General features: G+C 42.2%; 1 protein-coding gene across 1 annotated transcript in view; it reads left to right on the plus strand.

Annotated features, from left to right (window-relative positions):
- The first annotated feature begins 2,854 nt into the window (after positions 1-2,854).
- The window catches only part of LOC124039838 (cadherin-12-like), a 204,627-nt gene continuing 187,434 nt past the window's right edge, over positions 2,855-20,047 (plus strand). The window contains exon 1 of the mRNA XM_046356286.1: positions 2,855-3,202. The gene's annotated coding sequence lies outside the window, so the exon portion shown is untranslated. The remainder of the gene's footprint in view (positions 3,203-20,047) is intronic.

Genomic DNA, 20,047 nt, shown 5'->3' on the forward strand with positions numbered 1-20,047 from the left:
TGTCAGAAATGTCCCAAAAATGTAATTATCCGCAAAAGTAAAATGACTATTTTTATGTGAATGAATGAGGAGGCGGAACACACCTACATTCAAACTGTTTTTAGAAAATAAAAACTTGTTTGAAAATAATTTGAAATTGAAGTTAAAACAACCTATAAATATAAACAGGCTGCGTGCTTTAGTTTGAGGGCAGCGCGGATAAAATGTACTGTTACGTATCAATCACATTCTGGAATGGAGAGAACATTCTAACATCACGTGCTTAAAAAAACTCACGCTGGGGCAACCGTTAGAGATATTTGGAACTCACGCATGAAAGGGTTAAATATGTCATGTTTTGCTGTCTCACATTGTACCTAATTTTGCAATTCTTTGGCTTCAGGCTGGTTTAGACTGGTTTAGAGGTTAAAGTAAGACTAAAGTTTGGAGTCATGGGTAAGGTTAATTAACTCTTTACTACATTGGGCTAAATCAGGGATACACAGATTGAATTTTGAGTTTGCATGACAATATTGCACTTTATATACCTCACAGAAGACCAAAATATAATAACACTGTTTGACATGGAAACACTGGATTTGTGTTGTAAAAAAGTATTTAAAAAATATTCCACCCATGAGACCAGACAGGGTGCTGCAGGAATGGGCTGCTAAGATTTACATTAATGTGGTGGAGGTGAATTACTGTGTCTGGAAGTGTTTCTGTCCTGTATGGAAAACCATAATGACTACAGACCTGGCCACTTCAACACTGGGAGACTAATTTTAATTGGGAGTCTTACGATGCACATTATAAAGCCCACAACAAAATATGAACAATGTGGTAAAACAGACAAAGAAAGGTTCTCGGTCCTATTCAAAGGTTAAAGTTTATTATTTCCCACTCCTCGAGTCATTCCATCTCCAACAGGCCCATTTCCAAGATGACAATGTTTTGTGTTTTATGTGAATGCTTTTTGTGTTATATAACCAAACCGGATTCAATGCTTTCAGTTACCACAATGAATCTTGCCAGGAAACACATTCAGCATAAATGTGCCATTTAGTCTACAGTACAATATGACAATCCAAAGGCAAATAACTGAATCAAAGGTGGAGCTTTCCATGAATTCCACAACACCGAAGATAAGAAGGACAGGTTTTGCCTATCCTATTCGAAGATCATGGTTTGTTATTTTACTCTCCTCAAGTCCGTCCAAGATTATGTTCTGTGTTTTTTTAAATAGATTCTCAATGAATGCTTTTTGTAGTTATGTAACCAAAGAAGACACAATTTTTTTGATTACCAAAATGAATCTTACCTGGAAAAGCATACACCGCAATGTGTCAATATGCCATTTAGTCTACAATACCCTTACAGAAAAACCACACGATTTCAAATACATTTTCAAATGTGAAATCCTGTGAAAACATGGGTTTTTGGGACACTTCACATGTTGCTTTACATGCTGTCAGATGTTATTACATTAAGTTTACATGAAAACCTTTTTTTAAACAGTTGTTCACTTCAAATTCATGTGTTTTTTCTGTAAGGGTACAAACAGTCATTATCTATTCAATAAAAAGTGGAGCTTTTCTTGCATTCCACAATGCCAAAAATGGGAGGTGCAGAAATAGTTTTACAATCTCCAAATTCAGTTAGTCAGGCTGTTGAGTGGATCTTCTCAAGCAGTAAAATACTGCTCATCCTCAAGACAATTCTACTGTGATGTGGATTAGACATGCTATATGCTAATGCCTCAGTAACCTTTTCCCAAGAGTGATGTATGTCATCTCCATTTTCTCATCCCATTAAGATCTAATTTCAAAGGTTAAATCTCATGTTTCCTCTTCAATCTTCCAGAGGTGAAGGGGAGACAATGTCTGATGTTCCACATCATGGCAAAGTGGAGTGGAAAAGTCCCTGTCTGCATCCCAAATGGCATCCCATTCCGTATATAGTGCACTACTTTTAACCAGGGCCCATAAGTCTCTTTTCAAAAGTGCACTGTATAGGATATAGAGTTCCATATTGGACACAACTGAGGAGTACTCCTCCTCCAAGTCGAGGAAAACTAGCAACGCATTTAATCATGCAAGACATGGAAATATGAGAATGTAGGTCACACGTTAACAGCAACCGACAGGCTTCAGAGCGACCAGGAAGTTTGTTTTGATTTTTAGATCAAGTCTTTGCTTTACTGCAGGGGTATAGGAAAGGTAAAGGGCTTGTTGTATTATTTGTATTCAGTGTGAGGGATCATGAGGGCGTATTAGTGAAGCCAGCTGATGTCCCTGACTAATAAGAGTTAAGCCCTAATGGTAAACAAACCCCATCCCCTTCCTCACACAATATCGTCTTTGTTGCCAACACACACACATGCATGCACGGGCGATCATGCACACACACAAACACGCACATGCATTCACACACACACAGGCAAAACATACACTCACACACACAATTCTTCCCTTCCTCCCTCTCTCTCTTTCCCTCTCCCTGCCCTGTCTCCTTTCTCACCACACTACTACAGTACTCCCCAATTTCGGCAGCATTATCTGTGTACACATGAGCTTGGAAGAGACACCATCCCCAAGTGGCACTACTGTCTCTCTGATTAGAATATCCCCTAGTGACCACAGTACACATCACTGCCACTCTCTATGCAGAAGAGAGGGCTCTCCAGATCCCTATAATCTGCTTGATGAAGATCCCAGTGCTCTGGGGACCTGACAGGGGGCTGCCTCACACCAATCACGGCTGCCCCAGCTCCCAGCGTAAACGCAAGCCCTTCGCCACTGAGCCAGTCAGTGAGCCAGTCAGTGCTCACAAACCCTCGCTCATTCTCTCTCCCGCTCGCTCTCATACACTCACACAAGCTTGCTCTCTTTCACACTGCTCTGCCACACTTTCTCTCTCACTCGTCATTTTAAAACCACAGGGAGACTCTTACATTCTCTCTCCCTGTTTTGTACCTCTAGCGGCACACACTCCGGCATCAAGTCTGGCGTGGGCAATAGGCTTTGCACAGAAAATGATCATGAAAGAAAGATACCAAAGACAGAGGTAGAGGTAAATGATAAAAGAGGGAATCATAGAGAGGAGGCAAAAAAAGGAGAAGAGAGAAGAAGCTTGTCTTGTGTTCTACACAGGGAAAATAAGCTTGGAGGATAGTTTGACTGCTTGGATTAAGCTGGCTTTGAAACAGTGTGAATCAATCAAGGTATGTGTGCTGTTTACTTACCTCTTAGTTGGAGTGTTTTTTAAATATTTTTTTTGTTATGTAGGCTAGGTTGATATTGTGTATATTCCCCCTCCAAGTCAATAATGAACAAACTGAGTTATAATGCCAGAAACTCATGGTCATTTCTGTCACCCCGCTGCTGCAGCTGCTGTAAATGGCTTTCAAAGCCTCCTTGATGTCAAAGATTTTTTTGAAGCTATAAATGTTTGACTTGCGTTTTATTCCCCCTCCAGCCAAATCAATACATTATTAGATGTTATCCCCACATGTTATTTAGAAGTACATATGGTGGAAGCAGAACCAGCGGGTGTCCTTGAAACAGTTTTATCAGAAAGAGTTTGATGGAGACAGGAGGCTTGTGTTGTGCTCTGTTCTGTTCGGAGTGCAGGGTCAGTCATATTGAACAATGTCTTTCAGGCATGTCTGTATGGTCTTTGGGTCAAGGCAAACCTATTGATTAATTTATAGATGACACAGGAGGTGTCAGTGAATGCAGATTGGCAACACAGGCAACGAAACACCACTCACTGGGACTGATTTTATGCCCCCGTTTTATAAGTCATGGTGAGCCATTTCGGTTCTTTTGCATTTAAAAGGAAGTATTGCCTTTCAACTTGGTGTTGGAAAGTGTTCAAACATTGGTTATCAAACCATAGCCTGTCAAGTGGTTTGGGCAACTTCAAGGTGCTGATTTCAACACTGACTTGATGGATACCAAAAAGCAAATGCCAATTTTGGGGGGATTGCATGTGGTTCAGCTTCACAACGCTGTTTAACACTCTTGTAATGAGATGAAAACAGCAAATTGCACTGTATTTTGTATTCCCTTTACAGAAAATCTGTGTCCCAATAAGTTCTAATCGCTTCGATTGTACAAATAACTGCAATATTAACAGTAAACATAAAGGTGTGAATTTTTAATTTGCACTTTTCAATCAAATCACAACACAGCCTGCTTTGGAATGCTCACACAGGTATGACGTGCTATAATGCATATTATAGCCCATGTTTACATATGTACATTTATAAATGGATTAAAGTATTTATTGTGGTATCCATGAAGATTAGTACCAACAAACTGAGTGGATATGAAAAAGGAAACACACCAGGGTTGGGCTCAATTCGTATTGAAGGAAGTCATATCAGTAACAATTTGAAATAAAGTTCAAATATTGTCACATGTTTTAAATAAATACCTTCTACTTTTCAATTTGTTGAGAAGTTATTTTAAATAAATGTCCTTTTTTCGATTATTGAATTGGGATTTAGTTTAGTTTAGTTAAATTACTTATTTTAATTTGATTCGAGCCTTGCAACACACACTATCTGATATGCTGCATTTGGAATATGGGCTCACAGATGCACCCTGTCCCTGTTCATTCTACAGTAGCAGATGCTTACTCTGGTGATCTGTAGAAGGTGAGATGAGGACAACATATTAAAGAGCTACACTGCTACACCACCCATACCCGTAGGGTTTACATGTGGGGAGATCCAGTGTGTGCCTTCAGAAAGTATTCATACCCCTTAACTTATTCCACACTTTGTTCTGTTATAGCCTGAATAAAAATAAAAATATTTTCTCAACAATCTACAAACAATACCCTTTAATGACAAAGTGAAAACATGTTTATTTTTTTGTGCTTTTTTTTTGCCTTTATGAAATACAGAAATATCTAATTTACGTATGTACTCATACCCCTGTACTCACACCCCTGAGTCAATACATGTTAGAATCACCTTTGGTCTTTCTGGGTAAGTCTCTAAGAGCTTTGCACACCTGGACTGTACAATATTTGCACATAATTTTTTTCTAAATTCTTCAAGCACTGTCAAATTGGTTGATGATCATTGCTAGACAACCATTTTCAAGTCTTGACAAATATTTTCAATCAAATTTAAGCCAAAAGTGTGACTCAGCCTCTCAGGAACATTCACTGTCTTTTTTGATGAGCAACTCCAGTGTAGTTGGACCTTGTTTTAAGTTATTGTCCTGCTAAAAGGTAAATTAATCTCCCAGTGTCTGGGGGAAAGCAAACTGAACCAGGTTTTCCCAGTGCTTAGCTCCATTCTGTTTCTTTTTAACCTAAAAAAATCTCAAAATTACAAGCATACCCATGACATGATGCAGCCCACACTCTGCTTGAAATATGGGGAATGGTAGTCCATAATGTGTTGAATTGGATTTGCCCCAAACATAACACATTGAATTCAGTTAAAGTTAATTACTTTGTCACATGTTTTACAAATCAAATCAAATTTATTTATATAGCCCTTCGTACATCAGCTGATATCTCAAAGTGCAGTACAGAAACCCAGCCTAAAACCCCAAACAGCAAGCATTGCAGGTGTAGAAGCACGGTGGCTAGGAAAAACTCCCTAGAAAGGCCAAAACCTAGGACGAAACCTAGAGAGGAACCAGGCTATGTGGGGTGGCCAGTCCTCTTCTGGCTGTGCCAGTCCTGGGGCATGGTCCTAGGGCTCAGGTCAGTTGAAACTGGAGCAGCAGCACGGCCAGGTGGACTGGGGACAGCAAGGAGTCATCATGTCAGGTAGTCCTGGGGCATGGTCCTAGGGCTCAGATCCTCCAAGAGAGAGAAAGAAAGAGAGAAGGAGAGAATTAGAGAACGCACACTTAGATTCACACAGGACACCGAATAGGACAGGAGAAGTACTCCAGATATAACAAACTGACCCTAGCCCCCGACACATAAACTACTGCAGCATAAATACTGGAGGCTGAGACAGGAGGGGTCAGGAGACACTGTGGCCCCATCCGAGGACACCCCCGGACAGGGCCAAACAGGAAGGATATAACCCCATCCATTTTGCCAAAGCACAGCCCCCACACCACTAAAGGGATATCTTCAACCACCAACTTACCATCCTGAGACAAGGCTGAGTATAGCCCACAAAGATCTCCGCCATGGCACAACCCAAGGGGGGGCGCCAACTCAGACAGGATGACCACATCAGTGAATCAACCCACTCAGGTGACGCACCCCTTCCAGGGACGGCATGAGAGAGCCCCAGTAATCCAGTGACTCAGCCCCTGTAATAGGGTTAGAGGCAGAGAATCCCAGTGGAAAGAGGGGAACCGGCCAGGCAGAGACAGCAAGGGCGGTTCGTTGCTCCAGAGCCTTTCCGTTCACCTTCCCACTCCTGGGCCAGACTACACTCAATCATATGACCCACTGAAGAGATGAGTCTTCAGTAAAGACTTAAAGGTTGAGACCGAGTTTGCGTCTCTGACATGGGTAGGCAGACCGTTCCATAAAAATGGAGCTCTATGTGAGAAAGCCCTGCCTCCAGCTGTTTGCTTAGAAATTCTAGGGACAATTAGGAGGCCTGCGTCTTGTGACCGTAGCGTACATGTAGGTATGTAGGGCAGGACCAAATCAAAGAGATAGGTAGGAGCAAGCCCATGTAATGCTTTGTAGGTTAGCAGTAAAACCTTGAAATCAGCCCTTGCTTTGACAGGAAGCCAGTGTAGAGAAGCTAGCACTGGAGTAATATGGTCAATTTCTTTTGTTCTAGTCAGGATTCTAGCAGCCGTATTTAGCACCAACTGAAGTTTGTTTAGTGCTTTATCCAGGTAGCCGGAAAGTAAACCATTGCAGTAGTCTAACCTAGAAGTGACAAAAGCATGGATTAATTTTTCTGCATAATTTTTGGACAGAAAGTTTCTGATTTTTGCAATGTTACGTAGATGGAAAAAAGCTGTCCTTGAAATGGTCTTGATATGTTCTTCAAAAGAGAGATCAGGGTCCAGGGTTTACAGAACTACTTTAGTGCCTTGTTGCAAACAGGATGCATGTTTTGGAATTGTTTTATTCTTTACAGGCTTCCTTTTTTCACTCTGTCACTTAGGTTAGTATTGTGGACTAACTAAAATGTTGTTGATCCATCTTCAATCCCTGAACAGTTTCCTTCCTATCCGGCAACTAATAGGAAGGAAGTGTTCCAAAAACACGTTTCACATGTGAAATGTCACATGCAATTCATTTTTTTTAAATATAACTTTTATTTAACTAGGCAAGTTCAATTCTTATTTACAATGATGGCCTACCCCGGCCAAAACCGGACGATGCTGGGCCAATTATGTACCGCCCTATGGGACTCCCAATCACAGCTGGATGTCATACAGCCTGGAATCAAACTAGGGTCTGTAGTGACACCTCTTGCACTGAGATGCAGTGTCTTAGACCGTTGTGCCCCTCGGGAGCCATTCCAAGAACATGTTTCACATGTGAAATTTCATATTTCATATTAATGAACTCACTTAACTGACAGCTCTTTGAAACGCCTATGTCGAGAAACATGGATGCAGTGTTGCAGTAAAATAATCTCAAGCTTATTTGATGATTCACAAAGCAACTCAAACAACATTGAAATTACATCATTAGCTAGGTTTCCATTCAACTGGTGACAGATTTGAATGCAAATATTATAAAATCTGCATCAATAAAATTGTTTTTTTTCCACAAGAGGTTTGTTGCCATCAAATTGACTTGTTGCAGATAAAAGTCTGTGCTTGAGGAAACACACATAAAAAAATAACTTCCGCTGTTAAAATCAAAATATGTGAGTTAAATGGGTGTCTATTGCGTTCTCATCTCAATGATTCTGTCACACAAAACAATGATGCGTTACAAAGCGAAAGTGCCGACTCCGGGATTGGTTTGTGTGATACAGCCAACAGCTGGTAGATACAGTGCGGGTATAGCCTACATGATGAGATTATTATGGACAAAAGAGTAAGATCATTTTTATTTGCCAAGCGAAACCCAAGCATCGATCATCATTTCACCAGAATAACAAGACCCTCTATATTTATTGGAAAAGCATCAAGCTCATCACCTTGCACTTTCACCATCCTGTGAAGTTCATCATAATGTGTTTAATCTGTAGCCTAAGAAACTGTATGCTTTCCAGAAACGTAGTAGGAGAACCACACAACATGTGTAACGGCGTTCGTCTGTTGAATGAAGAGAGTCAGACCGAAATGCAGCGTGTAGGTTACTCATGACTTTAATGAACAGAATCGCGGTACATGAAATAACTGAAATACAAAAACAACAGAACGGAACGTGAAACTTATTACAGCCTATCTGGTGACTACAACACAGAGACAGGAACAAACACCCACAAAATCCAAAGCTAAAGTCAGGCTGTCTAAATACGGTTCTCAATCAGAGACAACGACAAGCAGCTGACACTGATTGAGAATCGCCTCAGGCAGCCAAGCCTAACTAGACACACCCCTAATCAGCCGCAATCCCAAATAATACAAACCCCAATACGAATACAACATATAAACCCATGTCACACCCTGGCCTACCCAAACATATAACAAAAACACAAAATACAATGACCAAGGCGTGACAACATGTCATCGCGTTTACTTCAATATGATGGTTATCATATCAATATTTGCTCATAAAAGTTCACACTGCCATTTCTCACATAATTAATTTTACAGACACAAAAATATCCCACCTTGTCTAGCATATTTGGTTATGTAGACATTTGGGAAGAATACCGTCAAATTGATGTTTCTATCAGACCTTTCGTGATTTTTTATGACCCTTTTGTTCCATGCTAGCTGAAGACGTAGCTAGCCAGTAACAAGTGAACACCAGATACAGATGAAAGAGTAGAAATGTAAGTATATTTGCCATAGGCAAATAGTGTAAACTTTTAAATATATGTGACACAATTCAGGAAACAAGGTATATGTTGCAAGTCACAGGAGAGCCGTTTGAACGTAAAAAATATATTTTTTTATCAAAACAATTTGTTTTTGTCAGAAATGCCTCCTCGAACATGTGAACTTTCATGTGCCGTAATAAAAAATGATTATGCCAACTGTAAATACGAATAAAGTTGTTAAATTAAGAACCTAGCTGATCTAGCCAAAGAAAACGTCAGAAACCTTCCCGCTAACCATGATTGGCTGGGATAATGAGTGGGCTGGACATGCCGAGAGAAGAGTTTCATCTTGTGCCTATAAAATGAGCTTCTCATTAAGCGTAGATAATCCTTTCTACTGCAGTTTTTTCTAAAGATATAACGTTAGCCACGGAGAACTGCAAATATGTTGCTACTGCTCTCAATAACATTGCTGACCTGAATTTATCAGGCGCTATCGACAAAGGTCAGTGGGAAAAAGTTGTGATGGACTACTTTCTGGAGGATGATCGTGCCATGCTGACTCTCTCTGACTCTGAAAATAAATCAGACGATGAGCAAATCCCTGATTTAGGTAAAAACATTTTCATTGAAGAAAACATTGTAGAGTCTTCTGATGACGGTGATGGGGAAGAAACGGAGATCAACAGTTTTGTTGTCACAGAAGAATTGTACCGAGTTTTGAAATCATTGGAACACAACTGGCCAAACAAGCTGTGCAAATTAAACGGAAACAACAAAGGACGTCTTATTTGATGAAAGGGGTTGCAGTCTGCCGTGAATCCTTCATTCATGTATACGGGTAAGAATCTAGCTATAGTTTCAGATATTATATGTTTCTAATTTTTGTCAAAGTTGTTGTTTTCATTGCAAGTTAAGTCTTGCTGTAAGTTTCTTAACTGACTTGCCTAGTAAAATAAAGGTAAAATAAAAATAAAAAATAAAAGTTAGCTAACGTTAATGTTGAACCTAACTTATTTGGTTAACTGTAGCTACGACAATCGGTTTGTATTGTGAGTAACGTTACTCTATGGATTGGGATTGTAGTTATTTTTTGTTTTTCAGCATCAGTAGAACACGCCTGACTCTCCTCCACCAGTCATACAAGGAGAATGGTCTAATGCCCCCTATCAAAAAGAGAGGTGGCCCAAGCAAACAAAGGCAGCAGCGCTGTCATCAACTACACGCACCATTTCTTCACCAACTATGGAGGTGGGGAAACACTTGTGGACCTGAATTTTGATAACTGCGGTAGTCATAACAAGAACAAGTTTGTGCTCTGGCCTCATCAAGCAGCGCTTCAGAAAGACCAGAGTGGACACTTTGTCTGAGATTGCTGGTGTTGTGAATGACAGCACTGTGACAGGGGTCAACATCCCACAGCTGGTTGGACTGGAACAAGGTATGGCTGGCAACAACACCTGACTCCGTACTTCAGGCCGCTGCCACAGATCAAGCAGTACCAGTACTTCAGGTGAAGATCATTTCATTGCATTACATGAGGTTATTTTTCTTATCTAAACTTGGGAGGTGAATTTCTGTTGTTTAGGGTTGTAATGTCTTCAAAAAATATGTTTTTTATTCCCTGTTTTACAGCTTCAATGCTCTGGAGCTTGGTGTTGTCGCCAAGGAGCGTTCAGACTGTCGGGACCAGGTTTCAGCTGCTGCACAAAGCTGACATCCTTCCTCCCTTAGATGGTGTGCCTGTACAAGCACCACCTGGACTGGACCCAGCAAGACAAACTTATCTTTTTGAGATCAGTGAGTTTTGCGACAAAGGAGGCAATGGACATCACATGCCCTGCTCCAAAATCAAGGGCAAGACAGAAACAGGCTCTCCGATATAGATTCCCTTGTTCATGCGTGGTTCGGACGGACCAGTCATCATCACTATCTGCAGTGCCTCTATTCAAATCCTCTCTCTTAATTAACTCACATGCCATACGTTGCTGATACTATTTTTTTTATCCCCTGCTTAACCACTTTACCCCTGATTGTATGCATATAACTACCTCGTCTATCACTGATCATCACGGTTTTTGATATTGATTTTGTACATACTGTATATATTATTTTGACACTATCTATTTCTGATATTGCTACTATGCAAGTAATCATTTGGCTGTACCGTTTACACTTTCTGTAGAGACCCATCCACTTTGCAAGAATTAGCAAAATATTGATATATAAAATGAATCATGATATGTGTGGTCGTAACATGATTTTGTGACAGACCACAACAATATCATGTGAATGTATCAAGTGTCCACCACATAATATATAGTGCATCCACATAAATATATGGCGCAATCATCGGTTTATGTTCTGTACATGTGCACCTCACTTAGGTTTCAATTCAGGTTGCATGGCCTTAATTATGTATGGAATAATATGTGATAAGTGTGTGTGTAACAGTATGTAAAGTATGCTAATGTACTGGTGTGAAGGCATTTGGGGAGTGGTCAAAAGTACTTAGGTAGTACTTTAAAGTTTTTTTACTTACATATTTTTTTGGGGGGTATCAGTACATTACTTTACGATTTCTTTTTTTGGCAACTTTTACTTCACTACATTCCGATATAACATTTTATTTTTACTCCATACATTTTCCTTGACACCTAAAAGTACTTGTTACATTTTGACAGGAAAATTGTCCAATTCATGTAAGAGAACATCCCGACTGCATCTGATCTGGCAGAATCACTAAACACAAATGCTTTGTTTGTCAATTATGTCTGAGTTTTGGAGTGTGCCCCAGGCTATCCGTCGAAAAAAAATGTGCCTTCTTGTTAGGAATTTGAAACGGAGCGTAATCATCGACTGACACTAATTAGCATAACGCAATGGACATAAATATTCCTAGAAAATATTCCTATTCATGACAATCACAAGTGAAATATATTGAGACACAGCTTAGCCTTTTGTTAATTACCCTGTCATCTCAGATTTTCAAAATATGCTTTACAACCAAAGCTAAACAAGCACTTGCAACTTTTACTTCACTACATTCCGATATAACATTTTATTTTTACTCCATACATTTTCCTTGACACCTAAAAGTACTTGTTACATTTTGACAGGAAAATTGTCCAATTCACGTAAGAGAACATCCCGACTGCATCTGATCTGGCAGAATCACTAAACACAAATGCTTTGTTTGTCAATTATGTCTGAGTTTTGGAGTGTGCCCCAGGCTATCCGTCGAAAAAAAATGTGCCTTCTTGTTAGGAATTTGAAACGGAGCGTAATCATCGACTGACACTAATTAGCATAACGCAATGGACATAAATATTCCTAGAAAATATTCCTATTCATGACAATCACAAGTGAAATATATTGAGACACAGCTTAGCCTTTTGTTAATTACCCTGTCATCTCAGATTTTCAAAATATGCTTTACAACCAAAGCTAAACAAGCACTTGTGTAAGTTTATCGATAGCCTAGCATAGCATTTTGTCCAGCTAGCAGCAGGTAAATTGGTCACGGAAATCAGACAAGCAATCAAATTAAATCGTTTACCTTTGATGAGCTTCGTATGTTTTTACTCACGAGACTCCCTGTTAGATAGCCAATGTTCCTTTTTTCCAAAAATATTATTTTTGTAAGCGAAATAGCTCTGCTTGTTCTTCACGTTTGGCTGAGAAATCGCCGGGAAATTGCAGTCACAAAAACACCGAAAAATATTCCAAATTAGCTCCATAATATCGACAGAAACATGGCAAACGTTGTTTATAACCAATCCTCAATGTGTTTTTCAAATATCTATTCCATAATATTTCCACCGGGACAATTGGTTTTTCAGTAGGACCGATTGGAATAATGGCTACCTCTGTATTTTACGCGAGAATCACTCTGGGAGCATCAGGTGACCACATGGGCAATGTAGCCGCTTTCGGGTATTCTTCAACATAAATGCGTAAAACTAAGTCACAATGCTGTAGACACCTTGGGGAATACGGAGAACACGTAATCTGGTTGATAGCCCATTCACTGCTCAATAGGGACGCATTGGAAAGCAGAGCTTTCAAAAAATTGGGCACTTCCAGATTGGATTTTTCTCAGGCTTTCGCCTGCAATATCAGTTCTGTTATCACTCATAGACAATATTGTTACAGTTTTGGAAGATTTAGAGTGTTTTCAATCCTAAACTGTCAATTATATGCATATTCTAGCATCTTCTCCTGACAAAATATCCCGTTTATTACGGGAATGTTATTTTTCCAAAAATGAAAATACTGCCAACTAGTCACAAAAGGTTAATGAAATACAAATGGTATAGAGGGAAATAGTCCTATAATTCCTATAATAACTATAACCTAAAACTTCTTACCTGGGAATATTGAAGACTCATGTTAACAGGAACCACCAGCTTTCCTATGTTCTCATGTTCTGAGCATGCAACTGAAACGTTAGCTTTCTTACATAGCACATATTGTACTTTTAATTTCTTCTCCAACACTTTGTTTTTTCATTATTTAAAATAAATTGAACATGTTTCATTATTTACTTGAGGCTAAATTTATTTTATTGATGTATTATATTAAGTTAAAATAAGTGTTCATTCAGTATTGTTGTAATTGTCATTATTACAAATAAATGTTTTTTTTTAAATCGTCCAATTATTTGGTATCAGCTTTTTTGATCCTCCAATTATCGGTATCAATATCAGCGTTCAAAATCATAATCGGTCGACCTCTAATTTGCTGACAACATAGGAAAGTCTGTGTGACAGCTTGGAGAGACAGCTGACCGGAGGGAATAGACCCCACTGGGGCTGTCATGGGTTAGCTACCCATGTTGGCAGTCTCCGACGCTGTTTCAGTATGTTGGAGACACCCACTAAGTGCTACTGAAAGTCAACAAAGGAACATACCCCTAGAGCCTGCGAGAGCTGGGGCGCAAGATGGCTCAACGACTGATCACACGGTTACGGACCCAGGAACGGAAACGACTACGAGTAGGAACACAGCACATGAGACAACCATAACAGCAGCAGGACACACACTTCAGGTGTGCAGCTGTGGTTGGGAGAGAGTAACATCGGCAAGGGGGTTAAGGATCCATCAAGGGAGGAAAAGGTGCTTGTTAGAGAAGCAGAGACAGGGACCTCGCATTGACCAGTACTTCTTACGAAGCAGCCAGTCAAATCAGTCGAATGAAGCACAGCGACGGGACGCAAACCAAAGTTCGCAGAGCATCAGCACCCCTGTAACTGAGGAGGATAACACAAGCACAGAAATGCCGGTGGATGAACTCACCCAACCACAGAGACCTCTAAAAGAGGAAAAGATCAAAGGGCACAGACCGAGTGTGAAGTGGCCCAAAGCCGTTGAAAAGAGAGAGTGGGAAACAATCAACAACGACCTGACAAAAATCTTGGAACAACAGGTAGGAAAAGCAGAGAAAAAGCTTGAAAGGATGGGAGACATTATCTACCACTACGGAGAAGAGCGCTTTGGCGTAAACGAAAGGAGAAGTGGCAAGACACCTCCCGCGCCAGCCAAATCTAGGAGACAGCAGGAGATCGAGATACTTGTCAGAGAGAGAAGGCAGCTGAGGAAGCAGTGGAAGAAGGCCTCTGATGCAGAGAGAGAAGGTCTCATGCTACTCCAAGCAGACATTAAATGTCGGCTGGCAACCTTGCGAAGAGCAGAAAACTTAAGGAAACTTCGTAGGAAAAAGGAACACTCAAGAACACGGTTCTATAAAAACCCCTTTAAGTTTGTCAAAGATCTCTTCGCAAAGGAAAAGTGAGGAATCCTAAAAACTACAAAGCCTGAACTGGAAGAACATCTGGAAAAGGTCCACCAGGACATGAAAAGGCATGAGCAGATAATCATCCCACATGACATCCCACCTATTCAACCACCAGAATTCAATCTGGACACTGACCCTCCAAAATGGAGGGAAGTAGAGAACGTTGTCCGAAGAGCAAGAGCGGCCTCGGCTCCTGGGCCTAATGGAGTACCATACAAGCTCTACAAGAACGTCCCGGATGTTCTACGCTTTCTTTGGAGGCTCATGAGGATAGTGTGGCAGAAGGAAATAATACCAAAGGCATGGCGAAGGGCTGGTGGTGTGCTAATCCCGAAAGAGAAGGATGCGACAGACATCAGTCAATTCCGACCAATCTCCCTTCTCAACGTCGAAGGGAATATCTTTTTCAGTATAATAGCACAGAGGCTGTCCACTTATCTGGAAAGGAACAAGTACATTGATACATCTGTACAGAAAGCAGGCATTCCTTGTTTCTCTGGTTGCCTGGAACATACTAGTATGATTTGGCACCAGATCCAAACAGCTAAGAAGGACAAGAGAGACCTCTATGTCATCTTCCTCGACTTGGCCAATGCCTTTGGCTCAGTTCCCCATGAACTCCTCTGGGAATCCTTCAACATTTTCCACGTACCAGAACCCATCACTACACTGGTAAAGGCCTATTTCCAAGACCTGCAATTGTGTTTCACAACACCTGACTTCACAACAACATGGCAGCGCTTGGAAGTAGGCATAATGGCAGGCTGTACAATTTCTCCTCTGGCCTTCACTATGGCCATGGAAGTCATCATCAGGGCATCGAGATGGGTGGTCGGTGGTGAGAGAACTAAGGAAGGGCTCCGTCTCCCACCTATCCGAGCATACATGGATGACATGACTACACTGACCACCACTGCAGCATGCACCAGGCGGCTACTTGCAAAACTGCAGGATAACATCAAGTGGGCACGGATGAAAATCAAGCCAAGCAAATCTCGAAGCATCTCCATAGTCAAGGGACAGCTTAAAGATGTGAGGTTCTGCATTGGAGATGACCCGATACCAACGGTGTCTGAGCAACCCATCAAGAGCCTGGGTAGATGGTACAACGAAAGCCTCCGGGATAAAGATCAAGTGCAGCAAGTAAGGCAGGACATCGCCGACGGTCTTGAGAACATCAACAAGACCCTACTGCCTGGGAGGCTCAAGCTCTGGTGCCTACAGTTTGGACTTCTCCCCGGGTAATGTGGCCACTCACCGTCTATGAGGTCCCAATAACAACAGTGGAGAAGATGGAGCGAACCATTACCTCATACGTGAAGAAATGGCTGGGTGTCCCACGATGCCTGAGTAACATCGGCCTCTATGGCAAAGGGGTCCTTGAACTACCTCTTACAAGTCTAACGGAGGAGTACAAGTGCTCTAAAGTAAGACTTCAGATGACATTGAAGGACTCCAAAGACCAGACCATTAGCAAGGCTGCACCTCCCCTACAAACTGGACGGAAATGGACATCATCCAATGCTGTGCAGCAAGCAACATCAGCCCTGAGACACCAAGACATTGTGGGGAATATCCAGCATGGAAGAGGAGGCTTTGGCCTGGCAGCAAGCAAACCAACGTTCCATAAGGCAACAACATCTGAACGCAGGAAGCTGGTGGTCGAGGAGGTGCGAAGACAGGAGGAGACTGCAAGAAGTGCAAAGGCTGTCTCTCTTGCTAAACAAGGGCAATGGACGCGGTGGGAAGGCCTGGAGAGGAGAAAGATCAACTGGAGTGAGCTTTGGCAAATGGAGGCAAGCAACATCAGCTTCATCATAAGAGCTGTTTATGATGTGCTTCCATCACCAAAAAATCTACATCAATGGTATGGCGAGGACTCGACCTGCCCCCTCTGCCCAGCTCCAGCGACTCTCAGGCATATAATGACAGGTTGCAAGACCAGCCTCTCACAAGGCCGCTACACCTGGAGGCACAATCAGGTCCTCAAGAGCCTGGCTGCAGCACTTGAGACCAAGAGGAGTGCAACCAATTCATTACCTCCAAAAACAAGCAATCCCGTCAAAACAACAACATTCATCCGGGAGGGACAGAAAAGGCCCAAGTATCTTCCTACAAAGCCAGAAACTGGACACCTAGCTATGGCCCGGGACTGGAAGATGCTTGTCGATATTGGCCAGCAACTCATTTTTCCACCTGAGATTGCTTCTACCAACCTTAGGCCAGACATGGTACTCTGGTCCCCTTCACGAAAGGCTGTGTACATCATAGAGCTCACAGTCCCGTGGGAAAACTCTGTTGAAGAGGCCTACGAACGTAAGAAACTGCGTTACACAGAGTTGGCAGCAGACGCAACTCAGCGTGGCTGGAATGCAAAAGTCTGGCCAGTTGAAGTGGGATGCAGAGGATTCGTGGCTTCTTCCATCATCAGGTTGCTGAAAGAACTTGGAATCCATGGACAGGCTCTGCGGCAGACCGTCAGAGCAGTTTCTCAAGCAGCTGAAAGAGGTAGCCAGTGGATCTGGATCAAACGGAAGGACCCTTGCTGGGCTATAACTTCATGACCCCTCACCCCCACCTGAGAACTCAATTCAGATCCCTCCAACTTGAGGAGGGCATATGAGGTATGCGGTCAGCTGTATGGCTGGCTCAGAGAAGAGGACGCCCCTGCCTTGCACAGTCCTGTGGGACATCTTAATTGGGCATGGGACACAAGCTAAGGCTTGATCACCCTTTAGCTGGCCACCTTTGATGAGGGTGTTTAGTGATTAAAGGCCGAAACACCCACTGATTCGAAGGCACACTACTGAGGATGTGTCCCAAAAATTGACATCTTACCCCAGTCTAAGAAATAAACCTCCCATGCCACTCTGTCAACATCACGGCAAATCTCATGCGAGTGCATTCCATCTATTGGCACAATGGACAGTTTTTAACATCTCGTCCCGTGTTTTATGATTCTGACACCCTACAGTCCAATTGTGTCACCAATCTATATAGCTATATAATCCACACCCCTCTACAAACACGCCTTCTCCGATGTTGGATACAATGTGGTAGTTATTTAAATTAGGTAAGAGGATATCTGGCAAAAAGTTCCCATTAAGTTACTGGAATTTGCACAAAAACCTCTTTAAAGTGCAGCAGATTTGAAACACATACTCTTACAACCTTAACAGAACAAAGAGTGCCGCTACTTAAACTTTTTTTAGTTTAATTTATTTAAAATAAAAGTGCCGCTACTCAGCACAACCATGAAATGCTTAAACTGCTACAACACGCCCACTGATGATTGGCACAAATACATATATATTTGACCACAGCCCCAAACATGCTAATGTACCTTAGGTAGATTGCCCCTGGTGATGCGTTGGGCAGACCACACCACACACCGCAGTTGCGGGTGGTGCAGTTGTAGTACCAGGCGGGAATAAAGCCCGACAGGATTCTTTCAATTGTGCATCTGTAAAGGTTTGTGATTGTTTTCAGGGACCAAACCAAATTTCTCATCCTCCTGAGGTTAAAGAGGCGCTGTTGCACCTTCTTCACCACACTGTGTGGGTGGATCATTTCAGATTGTCAGTGGCACCCCACTCCCAGGGCCCTCATCTCCCTTCCTGTAGCTGTCTCGTCATTGTTGGTAATCAGACATACTACTGTTGTGTCGTCTGCAAACTTGATATTTGAGTTGGAGGCGTGGGTGTCAACACAGTCCTGGTGGAACAACGAGTACAGAAGGGGGCTGAGCACTCACCCTTGTGGGTCCTCTGTGTCGAGGATCAGCAAAGTGGAGGTGTTGTTTCCTACCTTCACCACCTGGAGGTGGCCGTTAGGAAGTCCATGGCGGGGTTCAGATCCAGGGCCCCGAGCTTAATGACGAGTATGATACTATGGTGTTGAATGCTGAGCTATAGTCAATAAACAGCATTCTTACACAGGTATTCTTGTCCTGATGGGATACGGCAGTGTGCAGTGCGATGGGGATTACATCATCTGTGGATCTATTGGGGCGGTAAGCAAATTGAAGTGGGTCTAGGGTGTCAGGTAAGGTAGAGGTGATATGATATGTTCCTTAACTAACCTCTCAATGCACCTCATGGTGACAGAAGTGAGTGCTACGGGGCATTAGTCATTTAGTGAATTCCCCTTTGCTTTCTTGAATGCAGGAACAATTGTGGTCATCTTGAAGCAAGTGGGGGCAGCAGACTGGGAAAGTGAGAGATTGAATATGACCATAAACACACCAGCCAGCTGGTCTGCGCATGCTCTGAGGACTCGGCTCGGGATGCCGTCTGGGCCGGGTCGGCCATGGAGAAGGAGAACACAGAGTCCTAGTTTGGGTAGGTTTAAATAGTCACAGTGGGTACGAGTGGGTACGATATTTCCTGTACACTTTCTGATGAACTCAGTCACTGTATCCGTGTATTTGTCTTTGTTGTTCTTAAAGGCTACGTGGAACATATCCCATTCCGCGTGATCAAAACAATCTTGAAGCATGGATTCCGATTGGTCAGACCAGCATTGAATAGACCTTAGTACGGGTACTTCCTGTTTGAGTTTTTGCCTATAGGAAGGCAGGAGCAAAATTGAGTCGTGATCAGATTTGCCGAAGGGAGGTCGGGGGACGGCCTTGTAGGCATTTTGAAAAGTTGAGTAGCAGTGGACCAATGTTTTTCCTGAGTGAGTACTACAGTCAATGTGTTGGTAGAACTTCAGTAGCGTTTACAAAGTTTACGAAGTTCGGCATTTGATTGTGAGGTATTCCAGGTAGGGTGAACGTTAGGACTTGAGCTTCTGTATGTTATCACAATAACACCATGAGTAGTTAAACATCAAACATACAACCCCACCTTTCTTCTTCCCAGAGAGTTCTTTTTTCCTGTCTGCACTGAAAACCCAACTGGCTGCATGGACAGGGACAGTATATCCCGAGAGAGCCATGTTTCCGTAAAACTGAGTATGTTAACCTGTTAAGACTCTAGGGGCAGTATTTCATTTTTGGATAAAAAGACATGCCCGTTTTAAGCGCAATATTTTGTCACGAAAAGATGCTCGACTATGCTTGGAATTGATAGTTTTGGAAAGAAGGCACTCTGACGTTTCCAGAACTGTAAAGATTTTCACTGTGAGTGCCATAGAACAGAATCTACAGGCAAAACCAAGATGTTTGAGTGACCAGGAAATCAACAGGATTTCTGGAGGCACGTTTTCCATGATCTCCTTATATGGCTGTGAATGCGACAGGAATGAACGGACACTTCCTATCGTTTCCCCCAGGTGTCTGCAGCATTGTGACGTATTTGTAGGCATATCATTGGAAGATTGACCATAAGAGCCTACAATTACCAAGTGTCCCGCCGCACGGTGTCTGCGTG

The sequence above is a fragment of the Oncorhynchus gorbuscha genome, linkage group LG07 (genome assembly GCF_021184085.1).
Source record: "Oncorhynchus gorbuscha isolate QuinsamMale2020 ecotype Even-year linkage group LG07, OgorEven_v1.0, whole genome shotgun sequence".
NCBI lineage: Eukaryota > Metazoa > Chordata > Actinopteri > Salmoniformes > Salmonidae > Oncorhynchus > Oncorhynchus gorbuscha.